At 32.2% G+C, this 7,340-nt stretch overlaps 1 long non-coding RNA gene across 1 annotated transcript; it reads left to right on the forward strand.

Moving 5' to 3' along the window:
- Window positions 1-357: 357 nt before the first annotated feature.
- Window positions 358-6,315, forward strand: LOC105339365 (uncharacterized). Its single transcript, XR_004596935.2, has 4 exons — window positions 358-4,296; window positions 4,449-4,526; window positions 4,853-5,264; window positions 6,103-6,315. It is a non-coding gene; the product is annotated as an uncharacterized lncRNA (long non-coding RNA).
- The last annotated feature ends 1,025 nt before the right edge of the window (window positions 6,316-7,340 follow it).

Here is a 7,340-nt window from a genome sequence, read left to right on the forward strand (position 1 = left end):
TTTTGTGTGTTTCATTTTGGCCTTTGCTAAATGCTTTTATGATTCTATCTTATTATGATTTATATCATTTTTGTATTAGCACTTGAGATTTCAAAGCATGTCTAATCAGAAAAAATCGAACGTTAAAAAAAAATAAATAAAGTAAACTTAACAATTATAGCACATTTTTGAATAATTATTGCTGAATGTTTGTATTGTCATTATTACACATAAAGCGATACAGGTGAATATAAAGGATACATGTTATGACAAAGATAAAGCTTAAGTAAACACTGCGTATTTAGGTAACTCTTAATTTAATATTTTTGATATTTTTGACGTCTCTCTCTTGGCTATTAGTAAATCTTGAAAATCAGATAACATTTCTTGAAGCGCTTGTTATCATTTTGGTACATCGTAGCTTGTGATGTTAAACGTCATTCTGACATCAGAAAGGCGACTAATAGGTCACTTAAAGGTTACTGAATGACAGAGTTTTGTTTGTCAGAGCTCTGCCATTCAATGATTTTTCCCGACCAGTTTCATGTAGTTAACAGTCACAGTTGGTTGCAGAGGTTCATCTTGTAATGAGAGAAATGGAAAAGTGTCCGATATATTAAAATTATCGACAAGATTTGACAAATTCATCATCTTCATACATCAAAGATCAATCAAATTTGCTATGAATCATCCTTCGTTAAAGGGCAAAGTATAAACACCTTTCAGATAAAGAGTATGCCTTTCTAACAATATAATATGTTAAATCTATTTATAAACTTAATTAAAAGGAGCATCTTAACGTTCACATATTAACCATAATGTTTGAAAAGTGGAGTTTTTCTATCTATCATTCCATATTAAGTAACAAAACCTATATGAACATTCAACGTCCATTACCTTTTTAAACGTAAAGTACATTGATACTTGTAAGTGTCAATTGCATTGGAAAAGTGTACCAATTATTTTCCCACAGAACTCTATACAAACCGAATGCCCTCTCAGTGTTTTACAATAATCAGATCAGCCAAATATTTGGTAGCATTTGAAATTTCATTCCAAGCCATTTCAGAAATGACAAAATATATGGTCCCGTGTGGCGTTTACAATTTATAGAGATCGGCAGTAAATGACATTTTAGATATAAAAAAGCAATCATCCCCGACCCTACAATTTTCCTAGAGTCTTTATAATTTCTTAAATATTTCCTCATTCCATCATTTGATTTAAAAACTGATATTTTTGTTTCAAATTCAGAATTATTACATACCCGAATTCAGCCAATCGCATTGTGCATACACATTTATTCCTCATTACAATGTTCTTTTCTCTAATGTTAACGTCCGAGGGTTTGTTACTGTCGTTCATTATAATCTTATCTTATTAGAATTTAATATTGAGAACAGCATATATTTATACATAGTCTTGGTTTATTACTTTCTCCCTTTCCGGGACTAAATCACATGATTATTACATACCACTTGCCATAATTTTTTATAGAAACATTTTAATGAAATAAGTATCTTTGTCGGCTTTCTCTCTCTCTCTCTCTCTCTCTCTCTCTCTCTCTCTCCATTTTTGTCGAAGAATTCTTTGATCAAAGTGACGTGATTATTTCAAATTCAAAAAAACTACTGTTGTAGGACCAAACCAAAAATACATTGTGTTAACGTATTCTGTCACTGTCTCTCCGAGCAGCGTTATAGTAAAAGTTAAAAAAATAGTACAACGACATTTGAAAAGGAGTGTAAGTTGTCCCAATGGCCAAAGGAAAAAAAACGTTCAATCACCAACAGAGTTTATATCAAGAAATGAGCACTCAGACACGTACCATAATTTGTCGAGCATGAACAAAGTTGCTTTGTCAAGCACACAAGATGCGGAGCTTTTCGAAAAAAGAAAATCAATCAATCTATCAATGTGCTGCATATGAAGAACCTGTTAGTTTGTCGAATGCCACAAAACCTTGGGACGATAAGTCATTTATCATTGCTCGGTCAACTTTGTACGGTTAAAAACGAAAACTAACATCTAATGTTCACCATGGCTTTCACAATAATGGGAAAATAAACAAGAACTTTGACATTATCTAGAACATCTAATGAAATCACTCAAATCAAATGAAATAATATTCTGAGAGAGAGAGAGAGAGCAATATGTGTAGTTATAGCTGCAGGACTGTAGCTGCCGGTCTGAAAAAATTCGGATGGACGACCTGGGAACTACAGTGCCTCCCATAGAAAAAAACTGCAATTTACGGTGCACAAAAAATTGCGCTAGTTTTGGACTTATTAACCTTATTTTCACACAAATTCTGTAAATATAATTAGTACCATTATATTCTTCAGCAAATTTACTACTGATATCGTCACTTTACTTGCCTCAGATTTTCTCTTAAACATGATAACCGACCTCAGAAAAAGAAGTATGTTAATTTACGTCGAGATCGAGAGTCGCCATTTTTAAATGTAAACAAACTTGCACCACTTTAATTTACAGGGCTGGTGATGGTGTTTAAAAGACTATCAGAAGCAAGTGAAGTGACGATGTCTGTAGTAAAATGTCCGAGGAATATTTTGGGATCAAAGATTTGTACAGAATGTGTTCGTAAATGAGATAAATCAGTCCAAAACTAGCGCAAAACTAACTCCCAGGTCGTCCATCCGAATTTTTTCAGACCGGAAGCTACAGTCCTGCAGCTAGTGTAGTTAATGACAATCGACATAAGAAAACAACACCATCGCGCATGTAAAAAATCACACTTTCAAATTCAAATGTATTTATGAATGAGAACATTCAAATCAGAATGGAAACAGGTATGGATACATTTACTTTAAAATGTTTCCAATTGTTTCTGGAAATAGGTGTCATTGTTGTTTTTTTATCTTTATTGTCAATTTTGTTCGATTTTGATAAATTGATTTATCAAATATGATCAATAGATATGCATAATGAGTATATTTTTTTTCAGGAAATCAAATATTATATTTATGATAACAGGGCATCAACATCTGAATTATATATATTTTTTGTATAAACATCCAATTTTGAAAATTTTGAAATTGAGTTTTAATATTATTGTCGATTTAATAAGTTTTGTTTTGTCTAACTGGTTAGGTATCCCTACAGTATTGCTTGAATAATCAATTGTAAATTCAAGGAGGATTTTGCATGATGTTGTGTAACTGCCTTTTGATCCGTCCCACCCATTTATAGCTAAATTTTCCTTCGAAACAATGTTGATATTCCTTCACTTAACAATGTTTATTATTACTGTTTATGGCATGATAAAGTAGGCACATGCATTTATTTGGTAGATGCTTTTAACCTGATATCATTCTTAATCCCAATTTATATTTTTCTAATTGATTCGGCTTATGAAAATGAGCATCAATATGATGCCCAAAACCTAATTCCAATATATAATTTGACGAACGTGAAATCTGTAAGAAGACTTTATAATTTTGCATTTTTTGTTGTCTGATCTTTGAGCTTCACATTGAACGTATATTTAATACGACATTCGTAATCCAAGACATAATAATAGCTGGGATATAAACAAGTTCCCAAATATATGACTGATCGACCTGATTTATCATTTAAGAGGCTGGCAAATGTCAGGCAGTTGTCATAGTCGTGCTCGCTCATCAATTTCTCAAGAATTTTTTTTTCATGCTAACAAAAGAGTTCGTGTGATCTTTTAAAAAAATTGAAAGCTAATTTTCTTTTAAATTTCTAATACATTGTGTTTTGTAATAAAATGAATGCTTGAAAGTACTATTAAAAAGATAATAAATACTGAATTTGAAAAAAAAAAAATAAGTGGGAAAACGACGATAACATGCAATACATGCTAATTAACGAAGGTTAAAATCCAGTTGGTTGAGTTTTATCCCTTTGTAGAAAACATATCTTACATGTAATTGCATTAAACTTACATAATTGTTTTCAGATATAACTAATATGCATGAAGATACATATAATTTATCTTGGTATATTTAATATTAAATTGCTAACTCTTTACAATTGCCAAAACGATATTACAAGTCACTGAAGATATTGGAAAGTTGGGGGTGACAGGATTTGTGCAAAAGAGACAGATCTTGTTTTGTGCAGATCGGGTTTGTTTGATGTCGAAAAATCATGCGGACGATTACTCTTGATATGCTGGGGTCATCGCGATTCACTTGGGATCTACTGGAAACCACGTGCCAAGAATAAGTGCAAATATTCGCTACGTAACAATGGAAGTTGTAAAGCAGTTCAATGTTTCCAAGGAGATATGCTTTCCTTTTCAAGTCATTCTTCCTGTTGGAAGTGGTAAGTCTCAATTCGAATTTCCTCTGATATTTTGTAAAATAGCTTTTATAGAGCCTGATTCAATAGGGTAATGAAAATACCTGAAAGAATGTAAGATTTTTTCATGAATTAAAAGCAGCTTGATTATAATATTTTATGAGCTTTTGTTTTAGGAATTTGTAAACTATGTAGGATAAGTCACTAAAAAGCACTTGCATCAAGAGGCAACAGATGAACCAATAAAAGAGAAGGTAAAACAATAATGTTTATGGAATTATTAACTCAAATCTATAATCTAAACATGTTCAATGCCAAGACATATAAAATGAAACGTAGAAGAGTGTATGTGATGGTAGCATGATATAAACTAAGATAATAAATATAATATAGGTAGTCGATCTTCAAAAATTAAATTCATGTATGTAGTGAAACTGGCATAAGTAAAATTACCTGTATTTCATCAAACACTGGATTGTCAATTGACTTAAGCCTCCAACTATTTGAATAAGCTATTGTCTACCAGAATTGATCTTTTTTTCTGTCTGTCTATACTTAATTATAACTTCATATATTTTAGCTGGAGTTCAAAGCACTACAAACGACCGTTCAGAAATCATCCCCTCTGCAAACAGCTGCAATTCGAGAAGAGCCTGTTAAGATAGTCATTTTGTTAAATGATCAATGGAAATATTAACAATTATAATTTATTTTTTTAATTTTAGATCCTCCGTACGCTCTTAACTTTTTTTATTGTCACTACGTGACAACTCGTGTAGCGACACTGAAATTAAGAAGGAGCGGATCGAGGATCTGAATTTACTCAGATTGGAAATATTAAAAGTATAAAATCAACATTAAATGATGATTTGATACTATTAATAACAATGTCATTTGTTTGTTTTAGAATTCTACAAAGCAACGTTTTCTTACAGATTTGGAAAGTCACACAGAAAATCGGTGCAATGCAAGCCAATTTTCTGACTGTAGCAGTGAGTACTTTTCCCTTAAATTTCTTCAAACCATCCTTGGCCTAAATGGTGAGCAAAGGCTAGCTGTGATATTGTAGAACAACAAAGACAAACTTTGATTAAATAACCGGCCAAATTTGGCACTACATGTATTAAGCACCCTTATGGGAAGGCGAATACAAATTGAAGAAATGAAAGACCGATCTTTATTCAAAGCAGAGAAAACCTCAAAACTGTAGAAAAAATGGGGATGCATTTTTAAAAACCTTATTCTCAAGAACTCAGTCGAATTCAATGAATTTAGCATAAATCATACTTATGGAAAGGAACATATAAATTGCAAAAATTATAGGGTAATTATGTTTCAAATCTGAGTTATTAAGAAAATAATAATAAAGGAATTAAGGCGTGTTTCAATCAGTTTATAGCTTTGGGTTCGGTATTCCATACGAGTCTTTGTAAAATGAGTAGACAAACCCGGGCCGGGACAAAATAAAAGCTGGGCAGATCGAGATTTTTCAATTTAAGTCGATAATAATTAACCAATTTCATTGACATTTTCAGGATATGTATGTGCCTTATACTGGGATATAAATGCATGATATACTTGTATATTTGCCGTGTAGTACGGGGTATTTTTTCTATCGTTTAGAGGTGGGTTTTTTCTTTCTTTGTTAAGCAGTGTGTTAGTGATTCTCTTAACGTTATGCAGTGTTCGTATTCACTGTGGTTTCGTGCTGCTGTATGGCGCGCTGTTGTTGCTATAATGTTACATTTAAGTCCGCGTGACATAGCCTATGTTAATATAAGATATATTAATCATATAACTCAAAATATGTTCATTGTTTAATTTAATAAGGTCCTTATCCAGTTTCTGGCAATCTATCGCCATGGTGATACCTGTCCGCCACTGTCTCACGCCATGCCATTTACATCCATCTCGTCCGTTTCCTCACAGGATGGTTTTTCTATTGTCCTACATGCCCGTGAGGGAGACTTAGGAGAGAACTTAACATTTTTATTGTCCATGATGTGTATATATTATGTATATTTGTTTGGTTTTATTTTATATAAAAAAAAGTGTTAATAACAATCGAATCTTGTGTTTGACTGAACAGTCACGACGGCTGTCGTGACAAATAGAAAAAAATCTTCTTACAGGTTCAACAACAATAAGGGCTTGGTATTTACCATAAAAATATGTGGGTAAAAATTGGTAGATTTTAATTATTTTTATCCAGATGTACTTTACTTATTCGTCAAGATATTTTGATTTAGTACTGTTATGCTAATTTGACCAGAGTTAAGGCTATTGTTGCTCAGGTGAGCGACGTGACAGGGGCCTCTTGTTTTTATGATTGGTCCTTGGTTTGTAAAAGAGGTGATTTTGGCGATTTGGCAAAATGATTTTTTTTTATTTTATTGAATTAAAGTGCCCCACGGAACAGGATCTATACTACTATATTAAAATAATAGACTCGATTTTTCAGCTTTAATACCGAGAAATCGGATGAGTTCTGTCTTTTGTTTTATATATTTTAAACATTATTGGTACTTGAAGATTACCAATTTGTTTTTTTCCCAATCAAGTTTCGCTAATTAATAATCAAAGAAAATTCCTTCAAAAAAATCCGAAAATCATCTAAAATTTTTGGATTTTACAATCTTGCGCAAGCGCATTACATTCACGCTGAATCACGGGAGGCTCTTTAGTTTATGTTTCCAAAATATGACCTTTGTATGGATAAACTCAGAAACGATATTACAAATACGTGTAATTTTTCATAAAAAATTTGTCATATATTCATCAAAGGAAATACGGGAGATAACTCTAACTCAGTGCATTTAATATTCAAAAAATCCTGAGAGTTCCGAATGTCAACAAGGTGTGTAAATTCAAAGCGAGGAAGAAAGTTGGTGAAAAATGATGAAAGATATTTACAGCCTCACAATGGTTTTTTGTGAATAATTTGACTGTTGTTTACAATGCAGCTTCATTATATTTCTCCAAAATCGTTCCGGAGAGATTCTGCAATTTTTTGCTACATTAATACAGGTGTACATATCGGAGGCGTTTTAACTGTGGTGAAGGCCCGT

The sequence above is a fragment of the Magallana gigas genome, chromosome 4 (assembly GCF_963853765.1).
Source record: "Magallana gigas chromosome 4, xbMagGiga1.1, whole genome shotgun sequence".
Classification (NCBI taxonomy): domain Eukaryota; kingdom Metazoa; phylum Mollusca; class Bivalvia; order Ostreida; family Ostreidae; genus Magallana; species Magallana gigas.